This window comes from Dipodomys ordii, unplaced genomic scaffold (genome assembly GCF_000151885.1).
Source record: "Dipodomys ordii isolate 6190 unplaced genomic scaffold, Dord_2.0 Scaffold144, whole genome shotgun sequence".
Lineage (NCBI taxonomy): Eukaryota > Metazoa > Chordata > Mammalia > Rodentia > Heteromyidae > Dipodomys > Dipodomys ordii.
Window position 1 is genome coordinate 946,917 of NW_012267360.1, and position 21,722 is coordinate 968,638.

Sequence of the window (21,722 nt, forward strand, 5' to 3'; positions counted from 1 at the left end):
AGATCTAACTTATGTATATCAGAGAGAATATGTGCATTTGTCTCTCTTATCTAGGCTTACCTCACTGATTTGTTCTAGTTCTATCCATTTCCCTGAAAATGACATTATTTTATTCTTTCTAATGGCTGTATAAAGTTCCATTGTATATAGGTACCACATTTTTGGATCCCTTCTTTACTGTGGGGCATTTTGCCTCCCCCATATCTTGACTATTATCCTTAGTGTCCTGTGATATATAAGGCTATATCTATAGAACTATATCTATAGAACTATATAGACTATAGGAGCTTGCTTCAATATCCAGTCAAAGGATGGCCACAAAATGAAAATATGTAAAAGGAAAGAAATACACAGAACTTGGTAATGAATTAAATAATATAGGGGGAGGTATAAACAAGATTCTATAGGTTTTGTCTACTTACATCCATGGAGTTAACAACATAAGGATCTTAGAAGAGGTGATGATGCTTTGGGCTTTAAACTTGTTCATTGGTGCACCAATGAGATTCCCTATGAACAGATGGTAGAGCACTTGGATATATGTTTCTAAATCTCAGAAGTCAAAAAATATTGAAAAGTCATATACAAATGAAGTTATTTGAAGCCACTTGAATTGGAACTATTATAAAGGAAGAGATTGAAATATGAAGATAATCCAGAACTGAACTCTAGAACATTACAGCATTAAAAAAATAGTAAAAATTGGCCAAGAATAATACAGATTAGGAGGAAACCAAGGGAGTCTGTACCACAGAAAGCAAGAAGGGGTGTTACAAAGGAGAACTAAAAAGAGGTTTTAAATTATGCCAAGAGGTTAAGAGATAGGAAGACTGGGCACTATAGAAGCAGGCACCATATTAGGAACCAAAATTCGAGAGATAGTCACCAAATTTTGGGATATTGTTATCACGAGTATGCAATGAATGCACATATTCAGAAAAAAATAAGTGACAATGCCAGTGCTTCAGACTCATATCCAAGCCAAAGCTGAAGTGAATTTATAAAGTAATAAATTCTTATATTATGGCCCACTGAAATTCTCAAACAATTTTTATGGTTCAAGTTATCATATTGAATAGTCACAAAAATACCAAAATTGCAGATATGAGGTTTCTACTTTACAAATGAAGAAACTTTGTGGTCCACAAAATGTTAGTGATGTGTTAAATGCCACACAGCTCATAGATCCAAGGACAAAGCTAAAACTCAATTTTCGTTCTAACTTTAAGAGGCAAGGAAGTATAGCCTCTGGTGCCTGATTTACAATATGAAGAGAAATCTTTTAAAACAAAAAAAATGAAACAATGCCACTCAAGATTTTACCTGAGGCTTTTCTGACTTGGAAGACTGAGCTCAAACTCATCATACAAGTCGATTTTATGGATTTTAGGAGGACTTTCTGCTCCAAATAAAATGATTTTCAAACATCCATTGTCATTTGCCATTCCTCTCCCAGGGCTATTTGAGTCTGCAGGGAGTTGTGCTTTATGTTCCTCTGCTAGAGAAACATAATCTCAATCTTGAAAGTTATTTTTTAATAGTAAAATGAGTAAACTACAGGGCAAGCCAAGGATGGTGCCAAGGATGGAGAGGGTATCCTTTATTGAGAAAAAGACTTTTAAGTGTTGTAATTGCTAGTTTCAGTATTTGGAGAAGATCATACATCTAAGACTCCATTTATTTTATGTGTGACACTGAAAGAAAAGTATTTCTGTCTTTTCCTCCCTTTTCTTTTTGTGTGTGTGTGTGAGAGAGAGAGAGAGAGAAAGAGAGAGAGAGAGAGAGAGAGAGAGAGAGAACGACAGACAGACAGACAGATAGACTGAGAAAGAGACCAATAGAGAAAGCTACTTAACAGTTGACTCTGGATGCCTTTTATTTTTAGTCCCTATATTTAGAAGTAATTAACTGAAAACACATATTTAACTCCTACTCTGACTACAAATAATGAAGTGGATATATTCCAGGCAAGAATGAAGTTCTGTAAACTAAGACTGGAGAATGAAAAGTGTCAAGAAGCAATGATAATGCGGAGCTAAGTAACAAAATCATCAGTCAAAAAGGAAGGAAATTCAAGAGGGAGAAGAGATCTGAATAAAATGCAAATGAATGCATCAGAACAAAACCGAGAAATCTCATAGAAAAAATTCTTGGCAGTAAAACACACAGTTCTTTAAATATGCAATAAATAACTATGTCAGTGATTATTAGCATGCAAATGACTTCCACATACACTGAATGTGTTGGGTATATTATTCAGTTTCATTTTATTACTCTTAGAACAATATCCCTTACAACTTTTACTGTATGATGAGGGTTGAGTTTATTGTTTATAAGTTGGGATCCCTACTCAGTTATTCCTGACTTCAAATTCTTCTCTCATCCCCCTTACCAAGAAAACTAGTAGAAATACAAGAGCAAACAGCATTCAAATCTACAGAAAATAGAAAAATAAATGAGCAATTAAAATGCAGTGTTATCAGTATAATTGAATAATGACTGGGGAGCATTTTCCATAGCTGTGGAATTCCCTAATTGACTACTTCTGATAAGGCCTGTCTCTGTATTTAAGCAGTTCAAAAGGAAAGCACATGGAGAAAGAACCATGAAGTATGTATTGAATAAGAAGATTACTTATGGAGTTATGCAAACCCAATTTTAAATTTGGAGTCCGTTACTCAGAGTTATAGGTCTCCATGGGAATCTTGGATGTCTGTGTATCTTTAGAGCAATTGCTTTTTGTTCTGGATAACAAACCAACTGAAGAAAAAGATAATATCCCCTCCTGAGTAAGGTCACGCTATTACATCAGCAATACATAGGTCATATCAGAAGCACCTGGTATGAACTTGTCAAAGACACAAGACCAAGGGTTGATGAAAATTCTTCTAACCTTGGGTTTCAACTCAACTCTGTTCCCTGCTTGATACAACCTACTTGAATGAGCATTCAGATCCAGTGAGGTAGAAAATCAGCTCTAAGTCTGGATTTTACTGTGTGCCTAAAATCTATTCTACACATTAAATAGCATTTTACCAGCATCACACCTGGAAGGGGACTTTAACAACTCTGTGAGTGGATTGCTTCTGAGTATCTTGCCTGATCACTGGAAGTGACTCTTTGTCTCTGTATCTGCTCTCTGTTCTTGCCTTAGGCAAGGTTGCTTTCAACAATATGGTATCTTTAACAATTTCGAAGCCATCTCATAATCTCTATGAAGTGTACTATATGCTCTCAGAATTAATATTAGGAATTAATATTGGAATTAAAAGCCTATGTTACTAGTAGCCTAGACTATCTAGTGCTTTCAGTAGTATTTGGCAAATTAACATCAATAATATTGACATACATTCTGACATTATGGAAAAACTCAAATATGTCAGTCCCTTTATGACACAGTTCACTCTAAACAGACTTAAATAAAGCACCAACTCCAGTTGGACCTTTACCACTTCCTGAATTTCTGTGATAAGAAATACTTCAATGATGAATCTAGACTGAGCAGAAAAGATCACTTGGAAAGCTATGAGTGTTGGCTCTGTTTCTGAGCACCCAACACTCACATTTTCTTTGGAACAAGATACTATTGAATGTCCCCTCCACCTCTATTTGATTTTTATCTCAAAGTCTAATCTGTAGGAAAACACATGAAATGCAAATAACCCTTGAGAAGGAAATACAAAGATTAAGTCATCTCATTTAATAATTTTATGGGGTGCATAGCAATTAGTCTAGAAGATTTTTTATCAGAATGATGAAGTACTAACAATTACATATGCTATAGGCATTCTATAAAGGTTGGTGTAGAGTTGTTCTGGTACTATCAATTGCAAATGCTTCCTAATCATATAACCTCTTGTGTTTTGTATTCCTGGGATACTAATTAACTTCCAAATCTATAGCCACTCTACCTTGACAACTGAATATTCAACATGTACCTAGGGATAGATCCTAAAAAATCAAATGGATTGCGTCTGTTGTCCCAAGCCAGCTGGTACTCCATAAATACTCTCCATAGGACTAGTCTCATACCTTTAGCTTCATTTCTAAGCAGACCTACAAGACTATTGTTACTTCTTTGGTGACTGTAAATACACTTAAGGAAGGAAATATGCCAAGATGTGTCCTATAAATATTCACTACCACAGACCAGATAATTATATGTCTAAGGAGCTTATACTGAGGAAATAAATATCAACACACATTTCAATGTATGCACAAGCTTATTTGTTTTATGGTTGTTTAAAATAAAACCTTAATCTTCTTACAAATGAAATTAAAATAAAGTTTATGATAATTTATGAGATTGTAATTAAAATTGTATATTTCAATACCAATGCAATCAATATGGTACTATTGCTAATGTAATATTAATTGAGAAAATTAGGTATATAATCACTATTGCTAAAATGGATAAACATTCAAATATGAAATAATCCATTTATATGGTATGTGCTAACTCCAGGTGGTATGCAGGAAAACTCTCTGGTATAGACTCTCATTTTGAAAACTGAGCAATAGTTGTATATACTTGTATATACATTTGTCTAATTTGGGAAGGTGAAGGGGAATAAAAAAAGGTTGAAACAAGGTGACTGGATAACCCATTGCAACAATGATATTGGAAATGAACTTTACAACTTTTTGGGGGGGAGGGGAGGAGTGATGGATCTGGGGGAGGGAAGGGATAGTGGGACAAAAACAAAGGAAAGGGTAACAATGATTGAAAAGTAATGTACTCATTGCCTTACTCATGTAACTGCAACTCCTCTGTACAGTATCTTTACAATAAAATAAAATTTAAAAATAAATAAAAGAAAACTGAGCAACAGAGGGGAGCTACATTAACCAATCTAAGGAAAATTGTTTCTCATGTCCTGTATTCCTTCAATTTCTTTTGTACAAATAATATTGACTTCTTTATCCCAGATCCATTTTTCTTACTATGAGCCATCTTGGTGAGGCTATTGATCAAGGAGGCTTCTCCTTTGTAGCAAAGATGAATGCATATGAGCCAGTCTAGGCTAATTGAATACTGTCAGGGATTTGGATTATGAAAACAAGAAAGAAAATTAATGCTGACATAATTATTACAGCAAGAGGCCAGAGAGATAAATCATTATATTTTGATACAAAGAAGAAACCTACTGTTTTTCTGTCATCCTTTTTCCAAACTTGCTTCTTTCAGCTGTCATTTCATCCTTGACCTACCCTGTAACCTTCTGATAGGCACAGTTTTGTTAAAGTCACCGAGAGGTAAGGTCTGTGACTTATGGCTAAAAGGCAGAAGATTGATATAGTATATAAACTATGTGCATGCTGAGGATTTTAGAGTTAAGACCAATTCCACAATTTTTAGCTACGTTTCTTGAGTCTTGTCTTCATTTATTCTTGAAATTGTTAGTCTTAGGATTTGATGATCCTGAGGCTTGAACTCAGAGCCTGGGTGCTGTCTCTGAATTTCTTTTTGCTCAAGGTTTGCTCCTCTACCACTTGAGCCACAGTGCCACTTCCACCTTTCTGGTGGTTAATTGGAGATAAAAGTCTCATAAACTTTCCTGCCTGGGCTGGATTTGAACTGTGATCCTCAGATCTCATCCTCCTGTGTAGCTAGGATTACATGGATGAGCCACTAGAACCTGGCTCCACTTGATAATTGATCGGCATGGTTTCTAGTGGGGTGGGCCTTAACTAGTGAATTGCTACAGGCATCCCACCATCCCACATCACATAGTAAGGGAAGGAAGTTTCTAGAATATATTTTTTACCCTAGTGCATTATCATCATTGGATCCTCATTTGAGATGGAATTTTTTTCTCCTTTGTGACAGTTATTGCTCCAGTGGTTAGCATTTTCTATTCACATGGCTTAAATTCAGTGATATTATAATCTCTAAATAAGTACAAATTCTCAGCTTGACATTTAAGATGTTTCCCTGTTGATACAATCAGTCTTGAAATAATAATGAACCACAATAGATTTCTACCAAATGAAGTCATTATAAATTAACTCAGTACTTCTCAAATGCTTTCACTAAAAATACCTTACCTTTTCCCATGAAAACCTCCAAATCAATTCTTCTACATTAATTAAAATCCAGTATGATATGAAAAAATTAATTTTGTATTTGATAGACCTAAAATACACATCTGTTAAATCTAGTGCAAGCTATATGACTTTAACATAGTGACTAACTTTTTCTGAGAATCAGTTTCTCTGTCATACACATAGATGATTATGTATGTGCCTCAAGTATATTTTGATGTGGAAAAATATAGTAATGTATGTAATGTATATGATACTTAAGAGCTGTGCATTAGATGTTAATCACTACACCAGTTTTATTAGTTTTTCACTTGTATTACTCCATGTATCTGTCTAATCTCTGCAGTCTGTTTCTAATTGATTATATTTCATTATATACTGGAAACAAAGCAATGCGATGCATTAAAATATAATAATATATTTCAGGAAGAGAAAGATTTCTTAATATTTTTGTTCTGCTCCTCTACAAATATTGTTATAATTGATCCTATGTTACTCTGATCAATTATATGATTTTTCCTAATACCTAGAAGTAATAATAACACTTGACTTTTAATGTAGCATTATACTGTTCTTCAATGTATTTTTTAATCCATTGTTACATTTAATTGTGTTCTTATTCTCTGCTTTCTCACAGGCTACCATCCATTTCACAAACTATAAAATAGTTACAACAGTGTAAGAATCAGAGTAGGCTAAGGACTGAACTAACCAGAAACAATGATTTCTTTTTTGCTTTTTCTACCAAATCTCTCAAATTTGTACATGTTTTTCTCCTCTTAAACTTAGAAACTTGTTTTATGGAACTTTTAGTGACATTTAACAAAAAAATAGCTGGCAGATCTTAATTATTTCTCTGAGGCATCTTTAAAGACAGGCATAAAGTATAAAACAAAAAGATTTTGAAGGTAAGTTTAGTTTTCAAAAAAAGGTTGTTTTGATTAAACTGGTCAGTGTCATAAAAAAGGGAATAAATTGCCCAGAAATATGATTTAGTATGGCTATAAGTTTTGCTGGTTTATTTCATCTTATCCATGAATTAGGGGGATTTACCCAGACCAAAAAAAAATCCTTTGTTCAAATTCTCCTACCCTTTACATACGTATTCCAGCGACATATCCACTTGCCCAAGAGGTCAGGAATGTTTCTGAGAATCACTTGAAGAAGCAATATTTTGAGGTCTTCAGCCAGGGCTCTTTATTTGACCTTGAAAGTTTTTCCTTATAGAAGAAAGTATGTTTAAACTTTTTTCCAGAAGTAGAAACATTTTTTCCTCCTGTCAAATCTTTTACATTGCTATACATGGGAGCTAAACAGTAACCATTCCAAATTGAAATAAATTAGACTTTCTAACCAGGCCGACTTGGCTTTTTCTATGGCTAGCTTGTATCTTAGAGACACTTTATAAAGCCCACAGATTCTGTATATCCCCAGTTCAAGAACCTGTTTTCAAACTGTCCTGTATTTATTTAATTTTATTCTTCTAGCAGAACTAGACGTGGATGTCAAGTCCTTGCACTCCAGAGGCAGGCATTCTACCACTTGATGCACAGGCACACATTCAGCCCCCTCTACCTAGGTCAGTTTTGAGGTCGGGTATTGCTCTAGGTCTAGACCCACCTGAGCTGTGATCCTCCTTCTTGTGTTCCCATATCTCATGGGACATGCACCACTGCACCCAGATATTATGCTTTCCCCATGGCAAACTTGAACCAATATGTCCATTCATTGTGCTCCCCTTGTAGCTGAGAAAGTCATTGTGTGCCACTGAGTGAGGTAGTGTATCTCAACTTTTATGCCTGAGCTAGCCTTGAACTGTGATTCCCCAATCTTCACCTCCCAAGTAGTTAAGATGGCAGGCTTGAACAACACCACCATGGGCATGCATCTCTTTGGCCTCCCCCCCCCACATGTTTAAATAGTTGTACAACAGAGGTGTCATTTAACCAAGAAGTCACTCTTTCGACACTCTCACCCCTCTTCAACCTACCCTTTCCCTACTTTTCTTTTCTTTTTTAACGGTACTTTTGTCTTCACTTGTTTTCTTATTACCTTTAAGCAGTTGTACAAAGGGGTTTCTTTGACAAAGTTGATTTATGGGTACCATGTATCTTGGTGAGTGGCACCCATTCCATCATTCTTCTCTCCCATCTATCCCAACCCCATCCATTTCCTGAAGTTGTCTCATGCATTAACCTGTTTTTCTTTATCTCCAACACTAAAACTACACAGTTGACTCTCCACAGGCTATGTGACTATCACATGATAATATCAGATTTCCACCCTCACATTTTTTTAAGGTTCAAGTAAATAACAATCCCGGGGCTTGGAAGGTGGCTCAGTGGTAGAGTGCTTGCCTTGCATGCATGAGGCCCTGGGTTCGATTCCTCAGTACCACATAGGCAGAAAAAGCCAGAAGTGGCGCTGTGGCTCAAGTGGTAGCCTTGAGCTGATGAGCTGAGGGACAGTGCCCAGGCCTAGAGTTCAAGCCCAAGACTGGCCAAAAAAATAAATAAATAAAATAAAATAAAAAACAAATAAATAAATAACAGTCCCCTCTTATCTGACTACACTAAGCCACTTGGAAAAATAATTTTATCACTCCTATTTTTAACATTAGAATACTTATTTGGTAATGTTTAAAGGATAGAATTAAGGTTAAATAGATGAAAATGAATTTGAGATAAAATAGTTCTAAAAAGTATGCAGAGTATATGAGATATATAAACTTGTCAGAGAAGTGGTTGTTTTTATGACAAGATACTTATCACAGCCAATCAAGTCTTGGATTCATCCAAATACAAAGTAGGTGATATTGGAAGGGCTTATGTAGATAGAGCTGAGAAACAGATAAGAATAGTACATAGCTGACTCTGAGATATTTTTTGTTTTTATCTAAAACCTATGAACATTTTTTTAAAAATGTTGTGTATTAAACTGTACCTAGCAATGATTTTATTCTGATATTTCTATATATGATTATAATTATGCTTGATGATATTTATGAGCTCTGCCTTTACTTCTCTTCCCTTTTCCCTGTCCTTCCACAGCTCTAATTGTCCTCCTTTCAATTTTTTTGTTTTTTGTTTCTAGCTTTATTTTCCCCTCAAAAAGTGGGAATTGATGTTTCACCTTAATGAACTTCAGTTCTGTCCATTTTCCAGCAAATGATAGGATTTTATTCTTCATGTGGCTGATTAAAACTCCATCTTATATACATATAATTATATATAATTATAGTTGTATAATTATATAGATACATATAATTATATAATATATTATTTATATTCACATGTTTTTTATCCATTCATCTATTGTTGGGCCTCGAGGGTAATCCTATTATTTGGTTATTGTGAGTATATGAGTACTTCTATATTAAACTGACTTGAATTTTTTTTGTCAGTTATGGGGCTTGAACTGTAGGCCTGGACATTGTCCCTCAGCTGTTCAGCTTAAGGTTATTGCTCTACCACTTGAAACACAGAGCCACTTCCAGCTTTTTCTGCCTATGTGGTGCTGAAGGCCTTAGGCATGCAAGGCAAGCACTCTACCACTGAGCCACCTTCTCAGCCCCATAGCTGACTTGGATTTTTTTTTAGTATATACTTAGAAGTGGTATGAATCACATAGGAGGTATAACTCTTTGAAGGAATTCAATACTAATTTTTATAGTGACCACACTAATTTATATTTTTATAGCAGTCAACAAAAGTTACCTCTACCAGCATTTGTCATCATTTGTTTTCTTGATAACCACTATAACTAGAAGGAAATAGAAACTCAATGTAGTTTTGATTTGCCTTTCCTTTATGGCTTAAGAATATTGACCATTTTTAAAAGAATGTATTTATTGTCAATTTCTAGATCTTCATTTAAAAAAATCATCTGCCCATTTACTGATTGGATTATTATTTTGGTTATTAATCTTCTGTCAGATGAATATGTAGTAAAGAATTTTCTTCCATTCTATAGTCTGTCACTTAACTCTCTTGATTATTTCTTTTGCTGTGCAGAAGGATTTTAATTTGATAAATCCCATTTTTCAACTGTTTTTTATGTTCTGGTCTATTGGTAAACTATACCATCTACACTTTCCAAGAAATAAAACATTTTACTTCACTTAGTGTAATTTTTTCCAAGTCTTTCCATTCCTTAACAAATGGGGCAGTGGCATTCTTCCTGATGCAGGCATAGAATTCTGTTATGTGTGTGTGTGTGTGTGTGTGTATATATATATATATATATATATACATACATAGACATATATATATATCATATATCACATTTTCTTGATCCATTCATCTACTGAGGGGGTCTGGTTTGGTTCCATATCTTAGCTATGGAGAATAATGCTGCAATAAACATAGTTGTGCTGGTAGCCTTAGTATGACCTTGCTTGTGATCATTTGAGTAAATGCCCAAAAGTGACACTGCTGGATCCTAAGGGAACTCTATGTGTAGTCTTTTGAGGGACTTCCCTACTGCTTTCCAAAGTGGTTGAGCAAGTTTACAACTCCTACCAACAATGTAGTAGGGTTTCCTTTTGGCCACATCCCCTCCAGCATCCATTATTATTACATTTCTTTATTATCGCCATTATACCAAGTGAAGTAAGCCAGCCTCAAAGAAATATAGGTCCTATGGTTTACCTTACTTTTAATAACTAGTATATGTCTAGGATAATCTTACCAGACAAGTAGAAAAGGTCAAAAGCTATGCACATCTGACCATATAAGGTGGTGCTATGCTAAATGAACCCCAAGATAAAATACAAGAAGTTTTATCTTTGTTGCTGTTGTTTTTTATGTACTTAGAATGTATTATGTGATTTCTTTTGTTTCTTTCATATATTCTTCCCCCTGTTTCACTGTATTTGATTCCAGTATCCTACATCTTGTATATACATTTTTCTAATTTGGGGAGGGGAAGGGAAATAACAAAATGCTGAACCGAAGATACAGGCTGACCCATTGTAACAGTGAGATTATACAAGACATTATATGAAAATGATGTTTACAACTTCGGGGTAGGGAGGAAGGGGAATGTTGGGGAGGTAGGGAGGAAAGGGATGGCTGGGGAAAAACAAAAGGAGGGGCAACAATGCTCAAGAGGAAATGTACTAATTGCCTTACTGGTGTAACTGTAAACCCTCTGTACAGTATCGTTGCAATAAAAAATATAATGAAAAAGAAATGAAATGTTACAGACAACATAGTATGAACCTTATGAGAAAACAGTGAAAAGATATAAAACTAGTCAATATAAACCCCTTGGTAAATCTGTACTCCTTTATGGAGTGCCTTACTTTTAAAAGTGTTGTGTTTGTATCACTTCATTTATTCTTCTTAATAAATCTGTATAGTGGATATTTATCCATTTATTAGATGAGGGACCTGAATCTTAGAAATGCTTTGGATTAAAATATCCAAGTTGCAAGTGGTAAGTTATTTTGAGAGAATTTTCCTAAATATTCATCTCAATACTTTAGGATTAATAACCCATTTATGCCTCTAAATTGTACTGAAGTCAAAATCTGAGAGGAGATTCCACTACAAAACTCCCTTAATGTTAAACTAAAAGGGAAAGAAACACTTAGTCACATGGAGAAATTTGTAGATGACTCAAACATGAAGAGAAAAGCAGAGGATGGGAGGGAGGGTATGGGGGGAACATTAGGCATACAATTCTTTCACCAGTTCTCACAGCATTTCAAATGTCACAGCCTGGTCTGCAACCTGTGGTTATGTGTCATGCTTCCCATATGGCGTAAATAGGGTATGAACTCAATCCCTTGGGCCACAAAGCTCCCAAAATACTTTCATTAAAACACTGAGGTAATTGAGGTAAAAATAATTCTATATGTATTGCCTGATAATGGTTTCCATTTGCTTCCATCCTGTCTTAGTGCACTCATATAGGCCTTCTGAGGTCTTTCTTTTTTTTATTGTGAGAATACCATACAGAGGAGTTAAAATTACATGGGCAAGATGAGTACATTTCTTATCAAGCCTTGTTGCCTCCTCTTTGTTTCCCCTTTCCATCCCTTCCCATACTCCCCCCATCTCCCCCCACCCAATCCTCCCCTCCTCCACCAAAGTTGTACAGTTCGTTTTTGAACATAACAACTTGTACATCTCATTGTTGCAATGGGTCCACCTGTATCCCTAGTTAAACGATTAGAAGAATCTCCACCTCCTAATTTGGGAGGTCTCATTTGTTCCTTACCAGGTGAACTATTTTTACTCTCCCTTTAATTTGGTCATGATAAAATATGAGGCATGTACTGCTCATGTCCCTGCCAGTGTTTTGAATGTCTTTTGTATTGGTCTCTTTGCTAAGACCAAAGAAGAATCTGCAATTGACAGCATTAAATTATTTGTCAAAGATCACTGAATATCAGTACAATATAAAGATAAAAGTCATGATATAATAAAATGGAAATTCCTCTTAATGATAATTAACTGGCTCACCTTGTACACGATTTGATGTGTCACATATATAGATGGTGAGGCCTTCCCTATGTACTCTATTGCACAGTGGGTAGAAAGCAGATGGGGGTGCATTGTAAGTTAATGCATAGGGCACTGCACCATTAATTAATGGGAAACAAGGTCTGTAGCCTATGGATTTTGGTTATGTGTGGTGTTTGGTCAATGCATACTCCTTGGTCTCATCTCAGAATTTTTATTCTTCATCTCTATAATGAGGACCTTTGTATTACCCCAGGTAGTTCTGGTTCTGGTTCACTCTAAAACTTCTCCAATAATGTGGATACTATGAAAGTTAGAGGAAGAGTAACCCAAGTTTGAGTAGATCATGAAAGCATCAAATAGAGTGAATTATGACACAAAAGCATCATATTTTTGAAGGGATGAGTTGGCTGATGAAACAACAAAAAATACCGAGGAAACAAGACCTCAGACAGAAGGAAAACACTCAGCAATGCTCCATAGTTTGCATGCTGCTTTTACCCATGTTATCTTTGTATGTTTGTTTATTTGTTTGTTTTGGTGTCAGTCCTGGGACTTGAACTCAGGGCCTGAGTGTTGACTCTGAGGTTTTTGCTCAAGGCTAGTGCTCTACCACTTGAGCCACAGCTCTAATTCTGGCTTTTTTTTCTGGTAGTTTATTAGTAATAAAAGTCTCACAGACTTTATTGCCCTGGTTGGCTTCCAAACCACAAATCTCATATCTCAGCCTCCAGAGTTGGGAGGATTACAGGTGTGTGAGCCACCAGTGCCTGGCTTGCTTTATCTTTTTTAATTGACAGAAAATTCACAAAACATAAAATTGCTTAACCATTTAAAAATGTCAATTCAATGGCAGTTGGTATAATCACAATATTATGCAATCATGTCTATTTTGAAAATAATTATGTCATTAGCAAAGTAAAATAAAGTATGGACTAGTCAGTCTCCAACCCTTCCTTAAGATCTTGTTGATCATTAATCTCTTTCCTGTCTCTATGGATTCATCTAATATAGATATTACAAATCAATTGTGCCATACATTTTATGTCCTTTTATGCCTGGCTTGTTTTACTTAGCTTACATTAAGCAAAAGGAAAGAAATATACATATAACCTGATTTGGAAGAAATAGTTGTATTATCAAAGTTTATAGAATTCACAAATATCATAGACCATGATAATGACAATTAGCTTTGTGAAGGTTAAAATCTGTTTGTGACTTTAATTAAGTATCACTATCCCACAATACTGTGAAATTTGTGAAATTTATCAAATCACTTAATCTCAATAAAATTATTTAAAAATTTTCCATATTGTAGCATGTATAAGTACTTTAATCCATTAATGTTTAACTATATGGTTATATGTTATTTATAATATCTTTCATTAGTGAATGCACATGGTGTTGTTGCCCATTTGCCTAGTACTTCTAGTTCTGTTATGAATATTTGCGTACAAGTATTTGTTTGAAAATTTATTTTTAGTGTTTTGGAATGTATTTAGCAGTAGAAGTTCTGAGTCATGTGATGATTCTATACACAAATTTTTGTGTAATTATAAAATAGCAATTATACACAAATTATACCCACCAGTTACATACTATTTTCTTCACATTGTTTTTAATGTTTTGCTATTAATATACAGTGGTTGTAAAAGGAGTTTCCATACATACATACAATATACTCTGATCCAATCCCTTTCATATCTATCCTATATCCTTTATTCTTCCTCCTTAAAATAGGTTCAACAGATTTCATTGTTCAAATGTCATAATTGCACATAAAGTGTTTTAACTTTCTTCACTCTTATTTACCCCTCTATTGACATTAGGTTAAAGGATAACAAATGTCTTTATTTTTCTTCAAATCTTTGAGCATGTCTTGCTACCACTGATGTTCAGCAAGACTTGCTTTCTTTGCCTTAGAACAAAACGTTATAGCCTACTAGTGTTGATGTAGTGTTCATAAAAGAAAAAATGCTATATATCTATATATTTGTTTAGCATCCCTTTATATAATATTATAAAATAAATTATATGTGTGTGAGAGAGAGGGAGTGTGTGGTCAGCAATAGATTAATAAAAATGATTGATTAAAGGTGAGCCTTCAAGGATGATGATTTGAACAGGTAGTTGATGCTTGGCATTGTTGATTGAGATATGAGCACAATCAGCTGCTCAGGGGCAGCAGGCCATTGATCATATTTCAATGATACTCTGTCTTCCAGGCCATGGGCTATATATGATAGTCATCCTCCAAGAGCATCATGTGAATGAACAGAGGTCACAAGTAAAGACAAAAAGGTGAGATGAGGTTGAGCTATATGGAAGATTGAGTTCCATTTGGAGGAAAATTGGAACAAATTTTAATAAGCATGATATGTTATTGTACAAAAACAAAAGGAAAAGAAAATATAAAAGTAGAAATAACAAATGAGCCAGAAAACTCTTAGTTTTCATCAGTTTTACTGATTATCCTGCCCAGCTATCTGATGAAAATCAAATCTTTTCCTCTCTGGATACCAGCAGTCCAAACATACCCAAGTGCTGCATCACGCAGCAGGTAAATTTGTTTCTAGAAACTCAATGGAATTTTCATACCACACCATGAGGAGACATAATAATCATTAGTGCTGCTTACCATTAAGTCCCAGGTCTCTTTCTATTTATGTAAAAATTTCACTTCTCAGATCTTAGGTCCCACTGTAAAAATTGGGGATATAAAAGAAGCAGGAGTCAATTCTAAGCTGAAACTTGAATCAAAAGTATGAGACTGGCTGGGCCAGGGTGGCTCAAACCTGTAATCCTAGCTACTCAGGAGGTTGAGACATGAGGATCGCGGTTCAAAGTCAGCCAGGAAGGAAAGTCCTTGAGACTTTTAGCTCCAATAAATCACTTGGACAACCAGAAGTGGCACTGTGCCTCAAATAGTAGAGTGCTAGCTCTAAACTGAAGAGCTGAGGGACAGCTCCCAGGCCCAGAGTTCAAGACCCATGACTGACCAAAAAAAAAAAGTATGAGACTGGACACAATTGTGTTCACTTCTGCTTCACGGACCATGAAATTCCAGATAGTAGTAGCTCCATGAACTTCGATCTTTGCCTAGGTCCAACACCAAGAATAAACTTCCTGACACCCACAACTGACATTTGGTTAAGGGAAAATAAACTATTTGTTCAAGTCATTTCATTGAGATTAAAAGGAGAGGAACTATTTCTAGTAACAAATGCTAAATTAACAGGTTGTAGACAAATAAACATTATGGGAAAACAAAAATTCAATTAGGAAAATTACACAGTTTTGGTTATCACAAAATTTAAATTCTACCCTCTATTGTTTCCTAGCTATGTAATCTTTACAATGATACTTCGCTCCTCTGTTATCCTACATAAACATCTACAACAAAATACCTCAAACCAGATGGCACCAATAGCAAAATCTTATTTTTCAACAGGTGTGGAGGCTACAAGTGCTGATCTATTCTGTGGACAGCTTAGTTTCTGGTAAGAGCTCTCTTCTGTCTGTGTATTCATGAGGAAGGAGGAAGAGAACTCCAGTATCTTTTCTTAAAATGCCATTGGTTCTCTGTGATTAGAGCCTCACCCTTATGATCTAATGTCAGCTTATTCCTTTAGTTGTAGCCACAGATTTTAGGAATTGCACATAATAATTGTGAGGGAGATATGTTTGTTTAGTCCTTTAGACCCTCTGAGATTGTTCTCTCATTAGTTATTTTGAGAAGTAAAATGAATATAAGTGCTGTTTTACATTTCAGTCACACAATAGGTATTATTGACTGTAATTGTATTCCCTATAATCAACCCCATCACACTATACAGAAAAGGGTCCCCTCTTGTGTTGTATATAGACAGCCATTATAGTAAATGCTCATCAAACACCAGACCAGGACAGTATCTGGAGCAATTTTTCTTTTGACACTTTTAATGTCATAGAGCCAAATGTCTCCAGATAACTGTTCAGTTGTGTACACTTTATAAGCCAATTCATTACAGGGCCAAGGAAGAGATGAATTATACAGTGCAGTGTAACCACTAAATCAACACCCTGCAAGAAGCAGTCTGAGACAGGCAATCACTCTCCTTGGGCCAAGCTAGAATGCAAATGAAAAGCAGAGACTGCAAGTCAGAATCAGAATGTTACTGGTAAAGTTACTGAAAATAGCTGAGTCTTGCTTGATAAAGCTCTCAGATCAGTGCTTCCAACCCTTATGTGATTTTGAACTAGAGAAGCGTTAAGTATTAAGATAATTTCCACATGCCTTGGACACTCCCCTGCCATCCCAAATCATAGAAATTTAAGTCTTTCACAATATCAGGTCTTTGGGAGAGAAAAATCCTACCAACAAGAAGTTTCCAGGCTGCCTAGTTGAACTAAGTTGATTGTTAATGAAGTGGAGTAAACAGGAATATCTTTTACTCATTCCATCAGAGAAATTTGAACTAAACTACCATCAAGATACATATTTATAAAATTTCATAATGGCACACATGTACTCTTTTCACTGTAAGAATGATGTAACTTTTTTCTTCCTCAATATTTTGTATGTGTATTCAATCAGCAACAACAAATTTCCATGTTTAAATTCACAGAAATCTAATATCACTATCAAGTCATTCTTATAGTTAGGGATATATAGATATGCTGAAATTTGTAAAATTTTGGGAAAACCTACTAATTCAAAATATACAAATTGTCTTTTGTTAACTAGTTTGATGATGGTTTATAAAATCCTTCATATGAGACATGATTTCCTTCAAGACATTAAACTAAATCAGTGCTTTAGAGACAACTGGGATAATTTTGCAGAGAACCTGAAAAATTCTCAGTTGTTTTTGGTTAAACAAAAATCCAGAAGTAAAAGTTTCAAAGACTAGACTATATCCACAAAATTGTAGCCTCTTTCAGCATCAACTATATTTTAGGTTAAAATTTTATTTCATATATAAACTAAGGGAAGTTTATTTTGTAAAATGAGTTCATATGCAATTCATTAGGATGAAGAGAAATAAGCAGAAAGTATTTCTCTAATTTTCATTTAAATTTTGAGTATGTTTGTTTCTTTTCTTGCAAAGTGAATGATTTTAGCTAGGCTCTTCCAAATCATCCTAGCACCTTGAATCTTGTGATGAAGTAGCATTGCATTATTGGTTGGTATGTGGAAGATAGTTGAGTGTTTGAAACCTGCAAATGAGAATTCAGGAAGTGACAAGACTGTATGAAGTCTGTTTTATGATAAGAGATGAAAAAAGGAATGCAATTCTTCAATTGTGGTTCTTTCGGTGATAGTTGTGTTTTGCTTTCATGCCCTCTGTCTCCTACCAAGAAAGTTTATAGAAGTAAATGTTTCCTAAGTCTTATGAAATTTTTCAGTAATAGCCACTGTAACTCACACTTTGATTTGTCCTGGATCACTGGCAACTATGATGGATGGTGATTGTTCCACATTCAGAGGTTTTTCCAAGGTTCCCAGGGAGAGTGACCATTCAATTTATCTGAAGCATTTATGAGCTAGAGTAAGAAGTTAGCTGAAGAAGTAGAACATAGTCTATATTTTTAAAAGCTTTATATTCAGGGAAGGTCAGGGAGGTGTATTGTTCATATATGGTAAATTATCAGCGTGTGCCATATGGAAAGCAGAGGTGGAGTTCCATTTGAAAGTGATGCCAATATTTTGCTTACTTCAATATTATTCAAAATAGGGACAGGATATACATTTTACCATAAATAAATAAATAAAATATTCAAATAGGTACATGTTTCCCTATAACATTCAGAACTAAATTAAATCAATTCACTTTGGTGTTTTTTCCCCACACAAATGGAACATAGGCTGATTAGAAATAAGGATATTCCGGTGGGGTGCCAGTGGCTCACACCTGTAATCCTAGCTACTCAGGAGGCTGAGACCTGAGGATCACAGTTCAAAGCCAGCCAGGGCAGGAAAGTCCCTGAGACTCTTATCTCCAATAAACCACTCAGCAAACCAAAAGAGGCTCAAGTGGTAGAGTGCTAGCTAGCCTTGAGCTCAAGAGCTGAAGGACAGTGTTCAGGCCCAGAGTTCAAGCCCCATGACTGACAAAAAAAAAAAAAGAAATAAGGATCTTCTTAAATTTAGGAAAGTGATCTTATTTTATAGGGCCTAATGAGTATGGGTTGTATTTTGCTAAGTATGCATCTTTGTTATGCTTTTCCTTATCAGGGCCAAGTGAATGACAAGAGAAAAAAATGGACAGTGGTGAATTTGGGTTCATAGTCTTTCTTCATCTTGGCCAAATGCTGGATGATTGACAGAGGATTTCATAAGATAGACTGGAGATAATATCCTATCATAGGAAGGTCAATAGAGGTCAAAATATATAAAAAATTCAGCATCAATTATGTGGGATTAATAAGTGTCAAGAATGTAAAAGATGTTCTACAGAGAAAGATGTTCTACAGCAAGAGAGAAGCAGCAGTTATTTTCATAGGTATGTAAAATGTATTATATGTCAGACAAGAGTTCCTCTGAGAAGGAGGATTAGATATGTTTAGTGAACAGGGGATGGTATTTAAAGTGGTCTAGGAATTTCTCAATAAGACATTGAAGCTGATGACCTTGCTTCAGACAAAATGCTTATGTCCTCTCAAAATTTTCATGCTGACACCCTAACTTACAATGTATTTAGAGAAAAGACCCCTGGTAATTAGTGTTAGACGGGTTTGGGAGGAGTGAGGCTTATGATGAAATAAATGGTATTATAGGAAAAGAAAGACAGTTTCTCAGCACTCAAACATAGAAGAGGTCATGAAAGGATTCAGCAATAAGGGTGTTTGCTGCAAGCCAAGAAAAAGACCTTTACCAGGTGCTGATTCACAGGGAACCTTTATCTTAAACTTCTAGCCTCCAGATTTTGTAGAAAATAAATTTCTGTGAAATAATCCAGCCTATGGTATTTTGTTATAGAAGCCCAAACAAACTAAGATTGGCTCCAAGGAGTGGGAAGAAGGGAGGGACGGGGGAGAAAGAGAAAAATTTCTGAAAGAGAAATTTCTGAAAGAGAAAAATAAAAATGCAAGGGCTCTGAGGTAGAGGTATCCTTTTCCAAGGTATAGGAAGAAGCCAAGTGAGCAAGGTATAGAGTAGTAGGAAGTGAGGTAGGAAACTGGTAAGGAAGGGAAAGATAAGAGTTTAGAAAAAGTACTTCAACATCCTTGCAGAAGAGGGAGAACATGCTTTCCTGAATACTGAGTTAAGAATCAGAGAGAGAGAGAGAGAGAGAGAGAACGCTTAGATGGTTATGCTTCTAGCAGGATACAAATTCTAAGCACAAAGAGACCAGAATGGCATGTACTCAGAAATTTAAAAATTCATGGGCTAGATGACATAGTAAAAATAAATAACTCTGACATTAATTTGACTGTTTGTAAAGGCAGGCCCTGGGATAAGCATATATAAAACATATTATATATTATAAAACACATTATATATTAGCTTTTGTAGTCTCCAGCCTATAGATGAGAAAGTAATGTACCTACCTTAGAGATCCATGATGAAGATGAAATGCTGTCATGTATGTAAATCACTTAGCTCACTACCAGAAATACAGCAGTGCTCAGTAAAGGATGATGAGTGTATTACTTTAGGACATGATTAGGATAGATGAAACTGTGTCCACACTCTACCTGCCTGCAAGTGGAGAAGATGGATGCCCTGGAGATTCCCCATCATGCACTTATCTCACTTTCAACTCAAGAAAAAGAATTAACACCAGCCTGAAAAACAGACTTCCTGTATTTAATAAAACTCTTTTTGACATATCATTCTACAGCCTTTGCCTAGAGCCACTAAAACCTTCATTTATCTATGTTGGCTTTTTTTCTCCTATTCTCATTTCCTTCTCAGAGACATTCTTTTCCACTACTGGAATGGTATTTTGTCCTCTCCTGGAATAAATTTCACATTCCTCTCAAACTGGTTTGAATTCACATCTACACTAAAACCCTTCCCCAATCTCATTTCCTTCCTGCCCCAGATATCTTCCCAACAACCTGGCCTTTGGGTCCTCTGTCACTAGAAACCAATAGGACATAGTCTCTTTGGTGTTTGAAGATGACTTTCCTTCTAAAGTAATCCAAATTCTTCCAGAAAACACTGAGTATTTCCCCTAAATGACTATGAGCTTGGAGATGGCAAGACACCTTAGACATCTCCATCAGACACAGCACAGCCTTCTTAGGTAAGGGAGAGCTCACACATGAAGCTATTGGAAATGAGCTGCCCTTTGGTTCACCTTGAATGAAGTATGGCTCTTTGTGGCCACCGAAGGTACTGTAGCCAAGCATGAAAAATGTCTACCATCATGTCATTAGCAAGACAACAATAAAGACTTTTGCATCCACTGATCCCTGCTATTACAGTGTGCAAGCTGGTTAGAACCTATTTTGCAAACTCTAATGATCTAAGTCTTGTTGCTATTGTGTCCTCAACAAATTCCATATCAAACATCCCCACAGCTTTTTGTCTTTTTTATGTTTTTATTTATTGTGAAAATATTATACAGAGGGGTTACGGTTGCATGAGTAAGGTAATGAGTACATTTCCTATAGAGCATTGTTACCTTCTCCTAGGTTTTCCCCCTACCATCCCTTTTCTCCTCACTTCCCCAATCCCCCCCCCCACCAAGTTAAAAGTTTGTTTTCTACATAGTGTCTTATACATCTCATTATTACAATGGGTCAACCTGTATCCATGTTTCAGCATTTTATTTTTCTCCTTTCCCTCCTCAAATTAGAAAAATGTGTATGCAAAGTACAGGGCACCTATATCAAATACAGTGAAAACAGTGATTATACTCTGGGGGAAGAACACACAAGAGAAACAAAAAAAAATCACATAGTACATTTTAGATGCATTAAAAACAATAGCAAGCAAGAAAGAATAAGTTTTGTCCCATATGACCATATAAGATGATCTTAAGTGAAATCCCCACAGCTTTTGTGCACTGCCTACTACTGCTGCCGCTGTTACTGTTTCTAGTGCTGCTGCTGATGATGACAATGATAGTACTGCTGTAAAATCCCTGGGTGAGTTGGGCAGTCTCTAGAGATATATCTGCTTCTGCTGCTTCCAATAGTGTCCTGGCTTTATCAGAGCACATGACCAGCACCTGATCCCCAGTGCACTGTGCAAGTTAATGAGCCAACTCTAGA